This window comes from Myotis daubentonii, chromosome 10 (genome assembly GCF_963259705.1).
Source record: "Myotis daubentonii chromosome 10, mMyoDau2.1, whole genome shotgun sequence".
Taxonomy (NCBI): Eukaryota; Metazoa; Chordata; class Mammalia; order Chiroptera; family Vespertilionidae; genus Myotis; species Myotis daubentonii.
In genome coordinates, this window is record NC_081849.1 from 72,256,342 (window position 1) to 72,267,591 (window position 11,250).

At 48.4% G+C, this 11,250-nt stretch overlaps 1 pseudogene; it reads right to left on the bottom strand.

Moving 5' to 3' along the window:
* Positions 1-10,691: 10,691 nt before the first annotated feature.
* Positions 10,692-11,017, bottom strand: LOC132211528 (26S proteasome complex subunit SEM1-like; annotated as a pseudogene).
* Between the last annotated feature and the right edge of the window lie 233 nt (positions 11,018-11,250).

Consider the following 11,250-nt stretch of genomic DNA (forward strand, 5'->3'; position numbering starts at 1 on the left):
CCTTGCTGTTTCAAGGGACCTGGCATATATGGCATACGGTTCTTAATATGTTTGCTCACCTTCTTGGCGCTGTGTTTTAACCAAAGTCACCTCTCCGAGAAAGGTTGAATCCCCAGGTAGGGATTTTCCCCTGAAGTTAGGGAGGGAATAAAACCCCTCAACTAAGTGCCAGGCGGGTAATTAATCCCTTTAACTACGAACAATCATGCTTAAACTAAATAATCTTTTCTCCCTGGAATGGAGATAAGAAACGCCCTAACCTTTGTAATAGAGATTGATAGGATTGAATCAACTGGTATAAATACAGTTGTAACAAGACAGAAACACTCAGAACTCAGAACACAGAACTAAGAAGACAGGGCTTGGAAGACAGGACCAAGAGAGACAGAGCCTAGGCACAGAACCTACACAGAACGTTCTCTAGAGACAGAAGAACTTCGCTGGCGAGAGCATGCCGGAGGATCCTGGAGAGGGACTGGCCTCAGAGCCTAGAGACAGAGCCTAGCGGGAGAACATGGCAAGGGATCCTGGACTGAACCTGACTACAGAGATTGGCAGGAGAACCTGACTGGAACCTGGACACTGAACCTGACTGGAGAGCCTGGACAGAACCTGGCTGGAGAACCTAGCGAGGGAACATGGCTACAGAACCTCGCTGGAAATCCGAAGCAGAACCTCTCTGGAGATCCGGGCTAGAGATCCTGGCTAGGTTGCTGATCAACTGAACGCTGTCTCCGTGCCCTTCCTTCTTCGCCGACTCCGTCCACACCTTTGGGGACCCCTGGACCCGCTGGGGCTGGACCCCGGCATATGGCGCCCGAACAGGGACCCCTAGGTAAGCGCCCCGCACTCGGGACAGATCGGACTCCACCGTAGGAAGAAGGTGGATAGTCTTCGCCGACTCCGTCCACACCTTTGGGAACCCCTGGAACAGGATTCCCCTAGGTAAGCCCCCCTCCCCCATTGAGAACCCCCACACTCGGGACGGATCAGACTCCACCGTAGGAAGAGGGTGGATAGTCTTCGCTGAATCCGTCCACACCTTTGGGAACCCCTGGAACAGGATTCCCTTAGGTAAGCCCCCCCCCATTGAGAACCCCACACTCGGGACGGATAGGACTCCACCAGGGTGCTACAGACCCCCCTATAGAGGATAAGTAGGGTAAGAAGGTGGATAGTACAGAACTTAGATTGAGAAGATGTGCCATACTGAGTCCAAAGAAAGAAGACTCTGTATTGATTCTTAGATTGAGAAGATGTGCCATACTGAGTCCAAAGAAAGAAGACTCTGTATTGATCTTTAGATTAAGAAGATGTGCCATACTGAGTCTAAAGAAAAAAGACTCCGTATTGATCTTTTAACATATATGCTTGTTAGCAGAGGAATTAAGGTTACTCCCAGTCAGACAGAACATTTTATACAAGAAATACGTCCATGCTTTTCTGAGGAAGGAAAGGTGCCGGAAAGGTAAATGTAGAGGCATGGGAGAAGGTAGGCCCAAGGAGCCTTATCCTTAACCCCACTGCAGCCTTTCCACCCCGGGAAAGTGCAGGATTGGCAAGCTCTCCCTGGGGTGATAGATCAGGACTCAGGTAATAGCAGAAAGCACCAATCCTACTCTTAAAATGGATACAAGAGAGCGTTTCAGGTTTTTCTTTTTAATGCTTGCTTTCAAAAAATAAAAAAGGGGGAATTTGCCGGGAGCCGGTCCATCCTTGCTGTTTCAAGGGACCTGGCATATATGGCATACGGTTCTTAATATGTTTGCTCACCTTCTTGGCGCTGTGTTTTAACCAAAGTCACCTCCGAGAAAGGTTGAATCCCCAGGTAGGGATTTTCCCCTGAAGTTAGGGAGGGAATAAAACCCCTCAACTAAGTGCCAGGCGGGTAATTAATCCCTTTAACTACGAACAATCATGCTTAAACTAAATAATCTTTTCTCCCTGGAATGGAGATAAGAAACGCCCTAACCTTTGTAATAGAGATTGATAGGATTGAATCAACTGGTATAAATACAGTTGTAACAAGACAGAAACACTCAGAACTCAGAACACAGAACTAAGAAGACAGGGCTTGGAAGACAGGACCAAGAGAGACAGAGCCTAGGCACAGAACCTACACAGAACGTTCTCTAGAGACAGAAGAACTTCGCTGGCAAGAGCATGCCGGAGGATCCTGGAGAGGGACTGGCCTCAGAGCCTAGAGACAGAGCCTAGCGGGAGAACATGGCAAGGGATCCTGGACTGAACCTGACTACAGAGATTGGCAGGAGAACCTGACTGGAACCTGGACACTGAACCTGACTGGAGAGCCTGGACAGAACCTGGCTGGAGAACCTAGCGAGGGAACATGGCTACAGAACCTCGCTGGAAATCCGAAGCAGAACCTCTCTGGAGATCCGGGCTAGAGATCCTGGCTAGGTTGCTGATCAACTGAACGCTGTCTCCGTGCCCTTCCTTCTTCGCCGACTCCGTCCACACCTTTGGGGACCCCTGGACCCGCTGGGGCTGGACCCCGGCATTTTGATAGTTGTAGTGTGTTTCAGTATATGGATAAAAGATAATGGTTTAAGCCAATGCCCCAGTGTTGTGCATTTGGATTGTTTCTGGTGGAATTTAAATTATTTTCTGAAGTGGCAGATGATGAGACCAGAGGAGGTGATATCACAGCCTTCTATGACTCACCATCCCACTCCATTCTGACTCTCTGCATGTCTACATTGTGTTCCCTCACATTAGACCTCGGGACATTTCCAGATGTTTTCCTGTGTGAGCCCTGTCCAGAAACATGTGTTGGAGGGACCAAAGCATCATCTCTTACTCAGACTGCCTCCTCTGAGCCCTCGGAGATAACAGATCACAAAGAAGATAGCTTTAGCTACATGTTGTTTCTGGCATATTGTGCTTTATTGGTGATGGTCACTTCCCAATTATGCTGGTGAAATCACCTCGCCCAAATCAGAGTTTCTGCCTGATTAGACAACAGGCCCTGGAACTGGCTAGCAGAGGGTTCCAAAGCTCCTGCAGTGAGAGAGGCCTGGGACAGGATAGGGAGGAAGAGTTGCCAAGCAGGGAACAGAACACTCACACCAAGGAGATCAGAGGCTTTCATAGGAGATAAAAGTTGTATCTTATGCATGTCAGACTGAGAGAACCAAGGACTAAATCAGGTATCTATTTTGACCCAAAGGGCAGGATGCTAATGTCATAGGTGTTGGGGGCGTAAATCTCAGCTTTGTCTAAGATGACATTTTCAGAAATATATTTTACAGCATTGCAATCGCCTCACTTTTGCTCGTATCCATGACACTGCTTTAAGGCCTCTCACTTTTCTCATTTCTTCATTGTGACATCAAGAACACCCTTGAAACAACCATCTGCCTTAAATGACCAAGATACAGCTTCTAAGGAAAAAAAGAAACGAGGTAGGAGCCAGGGGAGGCCACGCCTGCTCTTGGCCATCAGAGGGAGGCGGGAGGAAGGGGAGGACCCAGCCTCTCCTCTCTGCAGGGAGTGCCAGGACTGCACAGCCACACCCTGCACTTCCCTGTTCCCTTCTTTTAATAGCACCCACCCTCCCAACTGCCCAGACTTGAAAACCTGAAACCAGTTTGTCTTCTCGTTCCTCTCCTTTCACACCTAGCTGTTATCAGTTCTGTGGGCTTTCTTCCCAAATATTTTCCCACTCCCCTTTCCTTTCTATTTCAATAGCAGCTGCCCTAACTCAGATCTTTCCCTCACCTTTGAACAACTACCAAAGCCTCCTATGTGTCCTGTCTTCCCCACTCACCTCCTTAACTCCGCCCAGCTCATTCTTACCAACAAAATTAGTATCCCTAATGATTTGCTTATGTTGTTCTCCTGCTAGAAAATTCTCAATGTGTCCCCATGGCCTCGTGGGGAAAGCCCATCACAATTAGGCTTTTTCCTGCTTGCCCGCCTTTTTCTCATTCTCCTGCCTCCAGCCATCTCCCGAATCTCCGAACTAGCCAAGCGACCTAGCCTTCCCTGGAATGCATGCTCACCTTTCCCTTACCCTAACCCTGACCCTAACCCCGGGAAATGCCTAGCCTTTCTCATCTTTACCTCTGGGATCAGAAGGACCATTCAAAGCTAATCTGCATGAATCTTTCACTTAATCTCTCAACCACAAGAAAGCATTCCCTCTTCTATGGCTTTATTATTTGTGCCTTTCAGGCCCAGTATTTTATTATCTGGTTAATGTTTCATTTCTCCTGTTGGATTACATTTCCTGAAAGGTGGAGGCTGACTTTTGCTGGTCATTGTATTGCCTGCAGCCCCAGGAAATTCTGAGTTTATGTGAGCCGGCTTGGTAATCACCGGTAATTACGCTGGCAGCTCCATCGGATACACTGTACACTTGAAGATGTGGTCACTGACCCTGGAAGGCTGAGTCTCAAGCACCTCCTGGATTACCAGGCATGAAAGCAAATGCCTAAAACCTGCCAAGGGAGCTTAGGCTGTGATGGGTTGAATTGTGTCCCACCAAAATTCACACACTTGAGTCCTAGCCCCCTGTTCCTCAGCATGTGACCTTATTTGAACACTAGAGGCCTGGTGCACGACATTTGTGCACTGCGGGGGGGGGTCCTCTCAGCCTGTCCTGTGCCCTTTCGCAGTCCGGGAGCCCTTGAGGGATGTGCGACTGACGGCTTAGGCCCAGTCAGACATCCTTAGCGCTGCTGTGGAGGCGGGCTGCTGTGCTTGCCAGCTGTCAGCCCAGCTTGTGGCTGAGCGGCATTCCCCCTGTGGGAGCGCACTGACCACCAGGGGGCAGCTCTTGCGTTGAGTGTCTTCCCCCGGTGGTCAGTGCGCATCATAGCGACCGGTCATTCCACTGTTTGGTCAATCTGCATATTACCCTTTTATTATATAGGATACGGTCTTTAGCAAGGTAATCAAGTTAAATGAGGTCGTTAGGGTAAACCCTAATCCAACTTGCCTGAAGTCCTTATAAAAAGGGACTTGTGGACCCAGAGACAGAAATACAAAGTGAAAACAATGTGCAGACACAGAAAGTACATGCTTTACAAGCCAAGGAACTCCAGATGCTACCGGAAGCTAGGAGAAAGGCCTGGAATAGATCTTTCCCTCACGGCTCTTAGAAGAAATCAACTCTGCTCACACCTGGATTTCTGACTTCCAGCCCCCCGACTGTGAGACATTACATTTCTGTTGTTCTAAGCCATGCAGTTGGTGGTGCTTTGTTAGGGCAACCCCAGCAATATAGCTGGGTTCTTGAGAAACATGGGAGGGCAAAGCCAAGTCTTGGAGGAGCTCCGGGCAGGGAAGCAGCATAGCCTGGCAGCAATTAGCCTGAGCCAGCAGCTGAGCAGAAATGGCTGGTTAGCTCCTGACATAGCTCTTTGAAGAGAGTGTTTTGCTTCTGCATTTGGGCAGGGGAGACTGGCAGTAGGGATGGGGGTGGAGTTTGGGTCAGGGGTGGGGAGGAACAGGCAATTCCCACTGAAGGGCAGACCCTCCTTCCAGGCTCCAGGTGCTCCCAAACTCTGGAAATTTAAAAAAAAAAGGGGGGGGGAGGATGTGTGAAACCTCATAAGCTCTTCAGAGACTCCTTGCTGGGGTCCTGGAGACTCCTCCCTAATTACCACCTTCCACTGTGGCTCCTGGAGCCTCCCTCCTCCTCAGCGGGGGAGCCAGGATGTGGCAATGCCTTTCCTCCTGACTCAGAGAGGTGTTTTATGAACCTTCCTTACCCAAAATATGTCCTCCCACCTCTGGGGAGCCCCAACAGACATGCTAATTACATTAAGATTGAGTCCATATAATTTGGTTGGTGAAGTGTAAGGGCTCACCATTAGCAGACAGAAAAACTAAGGCATGAGGAGGGTCACATTAAGGCTGGCGGCTGGTGGGAAGCAAGCCAGAGTGTCTGCCTCCTTAGAGTCAGCCCCATAACCTCCTGTGGTGAAGGCAGTAGGCAGGGAAAAACAAGAGGAAAGCATGAGGGTGTGAACGAGCAATGAGCTCAGGAGGAGCCACCTGCCTGGGACCCGGGGCCGTGGAACAACCACCACTGTGGTAGTGAACCCTCCTGCCCGGGGCCTGTGCCTGAGCGCTCTAAACCTACATGGCCCAGACAGCAGCCACTGGCCACTGGGGTTACTGGACACCTGAAAGGTGCTAATCCAAACTGAGATAGGTAGTAAGTGCAAAATACACACAGGGCGGCGAAGACTTAGTATGGAAAAAAGAATATAAAGTATCTCATTAACATTTTTAAAATATGAAAACTATTTTAAAATATGGCTTATATAGTAAATGGATATCCTTTGTACACATTGTGTGGAATAGATTATATTACTAAAGTTAATTTCACAACTTTCTTTTATTGTTCTTAATAGGGTGACTGGGTTCAATTACACATGAGTGTCCCGTTTATATTTCTCTTGGCTAGCACTGCTCTCAGAACTGCTCTGAACACACATCAGACCCAATCCTTAGCACAACCCTTTGGGTGCTGCTATTCCCATTTCAGCTCAGGGAATGAGGAACCGATGTCATGGTCAAGGTCCTAACTTTTCCATTTACTGACTGTTCTACGGAAGTTATGTCATGTCTCAGGATTCAATTTCCTCAGCTGGAAAATGGTAATAACAGAGTTGTCATGAAAATCAAATAGACTGATGCGTTTAAAAGCCCTGACTCAATGTTCCTATGTTGATCACTTATAAAGAGAGTGAGAGGGCTCAGGATCCAGACACATTCCTCTCCTCCCCTTTCTTGTCATTTCCCGGGCTGCTGCATCAATGATTGGCTCTCGAACCACTTCCCCTGGGAAGCACATCCGAGACAGCACCTGTGGTTTTGCTCTCCCAGGGAGGCTACCCCCCTGGGGTCACAGCCCCTTTCTCACAGGAGAAGCTGGGCAGAGCCACCAAGCCGAACAGACTCCCATGTGTCAGGCCAGCCCTGGGCAGAAATCCCAGAGGTGTGGGCCCTCTGGGCTCCTCTTCCCATCCCACCCCACCAGGGTCTGGATTCCGTGTGCACGGGTCCCCAAGATGCATAGCCACAGACCTTTAAGGGGAAAACTCGCCCCTCTCTTAGAGATGGTCTTCACTGTGCCAGGACAGAACCCTCCAAATCCTGTCCAATGGCACTGAGCCTACATTGTATTCCATGAGAATGTACCCCTGGGGTTGTGCAACCGGACGTCCTTGAATCAAAGCAGACAGCTGGCTTCCTCCTCCAGTCCTGCATTGGCCCCGGCAAATCTGAGACATGGGTGAGGAGTGTTTTGAGAATGCTCTCTGTTCCTTTCTTCCCCTCTTTCTAGTAATCCCAAGCAGGAGCCTACCCCCAGTCTTGCTCTCCCTCAGTTGCAGATCTGCTTGGAAGGGAATCTAAATTGAATGAGGGGCCCTTCTACCATTCTGCCCTGGTCTTTATCCTGACCTTAGTCCACTGCGTTGACATTTCTATCTTTCACTCCCATTAAACTAGGCAGGGTCGATCCTACTCTTCTCTGGTGTGTGGTACTCACTAAATGTTTGCTGAATTAATTAAGTAACTAATTCATTAATGGGTAGGTCTCTGCTATGTAAGATCTCTGCTGATAATGGTTTCCCACAGAGATGGTTGTATTTTAATGGAAGGTTCTTTAAAATCAAAATGATTTCAAGAGCCAAAGGACTGACCACTCTGCTGATGGCATACCAGCTGTGACCCTTAGGGAAAAGGAGCCATTCTAATCCTTTTAAGAAAATACCAAGTAGGCAATAGCTCACTGCTAGCGCACTCCCCAGCCTCCCTGTGCAAAATTTCAGATGGGCAGACTGGGGCTCTTGGAGGTGGCTTTTCACTGGCATTCCCTGGCAGAACTGTTGGGTATGTAGAGGAGCCTGTGGCAAACCTGACTTTTCTCACATCTCCACCCAAAATTTCAATATGTACACGAAACATGGCCTGGGTTATCTGGGCTGTCCTTTCCCCACCTCTGGAGGACCCTCATCTCCCTCCTGGTTAATCCTCAGGGGCCTTTTTCATGTCTCCTATTTCTGAATGTTTGAGAACAACACCATTTCTCAAGTGAGGCACTCACATCGGACGCAAACTTTAAGGAGGTATCAAAAATTCAGTAGTCAAGATAAACAATATTTTTATATCATTGTTTCATAAATCAAAATTAATGCAAAATAATCCACAGTAAACAAAATATCAAAAAAAGTTAAAGATTGCATCAAAACATTATTTATTGTGATTACTGAGTTTTTTGGCACCCCCTTTAATTTTGTGCTGGGACATGTACTAGTCCTTCACGCGCCTAATTCTAGTTTGCCTTCCAAGAGTAGAATGTCCCAACGGGTGCTCACGTTAGCACCAACTTTAACTTGTGAGAATCAACTGGAAGGAAGTTGGCAGGATGGTGACGGGTCTGGAGCACAGCTAGCTGGGGCCCACTTACATTTTTCAGAAAGCCCTGCGAACAGATAGGCAGGGGGCCAAGTCTATTGTTCCAAAGTTTCCAGAGGCCTTGAAAGGCCGTTGGACTCTGGTCTGGTGATCAGAGGGAAAAGGGCTTCTGGACAATTCAAGGGCTTTGATATGGTTGCCAACACCCACATTTTTCATTCTGGGAACACAATGCCACCAAGGGCCACAGCCACCCTCCCCCCCTAAGTGAGGAAGTGTCTGCCGGTTGTGAGTGGTGGCAGAGCTTGTGAGGGCAAGGGTCAGAAGGACAGGAGTCTTTCTTATCCTGGCTGCGGGGCCCTTTCCTTCTGGTACACACTGACATGCCCATCCTTTTGGACTTTCAAAACCTGTATTTGTTTTAGCCCTCTTGTCCTCCTTGTCCAAAGCCAACACCCAAATCTGTTCCTCCCTACGGAGGAGCTGTCCCAGCACTCGTAAGTGCAGGTGTCCCTAGCACTGGTTCACATCCTGGCCCTGCTCTGTCCTTACTTCCTGGCTCCACTGCAGTTTCTTTTTTCAGAAAATGCAAAAGAGAGTGAGTTATCTTGTCTTGAAGGTGGGGAAACACAACCTCAACTTCCTTCCCTAAATGATACCTTGAGAGCATTCTTCAAAAGAACTGGGGTATCCAGGTGAGGGTGGGCGGGTGGTGGGTAAGCGATCAACCAAAGGACTTGTATGCATGCATATAAGCATAACCAATGGACACAGACAGTAGGGGGGTGAGGGCCTGTGTTGGGGGCAGGAGCTGGTGGGGAGAGGTCAAGAGGGAAACAAAGAGACATAGGTAATACTTTCAACAATAAAGAATTTTTTTAAAAACAGAACTGGGGTATCAAGTGTATTGACAACCTCCTTCCAGGAGATGCACCAGCTGGGGATACCCCCCAGAAGGGTAAGTATCTGGGCTCCTTTGACTGCTGTTTTGGAAGAATGCAGGTGAACAAAAGGGAGTTTCCACGACACAAACTGTTTTTTCCATTTCCTGTTCTTTGCTATTTTGCTTTGTTCTGGTGTTAAACCACGGGTTTCAGAATCAGATGAAACTCCTCCTAGTGAAGGCCTGCCACCAGGTCTCCACCAACCCCACAGCCTGGTGACTAAACTCAATTCCGTGGTATCAACCAAAGGACAGGCTTGGCAATGGCTGGACTCACTGCTCTGTATCAGGCTCTTACTGCTGAGCCTGGATCTCTTGAGATTTCTCTTCCTAACGCTGACCTGTGCACTTTTCCCAGGAAAGTATCTGCATGATTTTACTTGAGCCCCCACAGCTCCCGAGGAATGACTGGGAGCGTCTTCCCCTGGCTGCTGGCCCTTGTGGGGAAGCGAGGAAAAGCTGCAGAGCGGCTGGCTGGGCCTGGGTGGAACCCCGTGTGTAACAGTCTGACAGCAGATCAGCAGTTATCACTCTCAGAAAGGGAAGCGTGGGCATGTTATGTTACTGTGGCAACCAAAGGCAACTGAGCGCAAACTTCAGAAGGCAGAGCCCATCAAACAACCCGGAGTTTCAAACACTCTGGGTCCCCCAGGGACTGGGCCTAGCTCAATTAGAGGAAAAGTCAGCATCCAAAGCCCTCAGTGACGAAAGGGAAGCCAGGGGAAACAGTCAAAGGCTAGTCATCATGGATTCACAGTTACAGAACCTTGGAACAGAAATAAACAGCCAATCCTCACTTTACTGAGAAAGGAACCAGAAGCCGGAAAGTACTTGATCGAGGTTCTGCTGCCAGTGAATGTCAAAGCCGGAACCACCACCCTATGGCCTTTAAGTTTGCAGACAGCCTTAGTGCTTTAATTTCATCTGACCCTGAACCGAGAGCAAATATTTATCCTTCAATGGAGTGGCCACATGAGAACTACCAGTTTTCTCATCTGGGAGGAGGAGAATACTTTTCTAATGGAATTCGTATTAGGCTTCAATGAGTTAAAAGTTTTGGGATTCAAGTGGATATAATAAAGGGCACCCCTCAACCCTCATAGAGTTGTGGGTATTTTTAATATATATTTTTATTGATTTCAGAGAGGAAGGGAGAGGGGGAGAGAGAGAGAAACATCAATGATGAGAGAGAATCATTGCTTGGCTGCCTCCTGTACACCCCCTATTGGGGATGGAGCCTGCAACCCGAGCATGTGCCCTTGACCAGAATCAAACCTGGGACCCTTCAGTCCGCAGGCCTATGCTCTATCCACTGAGTCAAACCAGCTAGGGCAAGTTAGTGGGGTTTTTTTAAAATAAACATTTTTTAAGTTTATCCATCCTGAATTCTGTGCCCTAGAATTTAGTAAATAGTTCCACTTTATGTGGCTTCAACACTTCCTCTGGATACTATGAGATCTCCATCTTATAACCATGTTTCTCTAGTTCAGCTCCTAGCTGATTGGAGAAGTCATCCTCTACATTGTCTTCATCCCAATTACCCTCCCAGACATGTGCATCTTCATCTTCATCTTCATCTAAACCAGTCCCGCCTTCGCAGGGAACTCCTCGAACTCGTCGTCCTCCTCCAGGAGACCCAAGTCTACCGGCTGCTTTTTCTCGGACATCGCGACCCTCCACACCTCTCAGGCAGCAGGAAAGTTGGATCTACTCGCCCTCACCATGGCCACGCTGCCGCCTCCTTCATAGAGTTCTGAATAATTAAGGGATGGGCAACAAATGGGATTAGAATATCAACTTTATCACTGAATAATTTTTTATTGGAGTCAGTGGTTTGTATTTGTGGGTAAGTGAACCCCAGAATTAAACAGGGTAACTACGAAAGCTAGGGCAGGCCTCCCAGTTGGAAA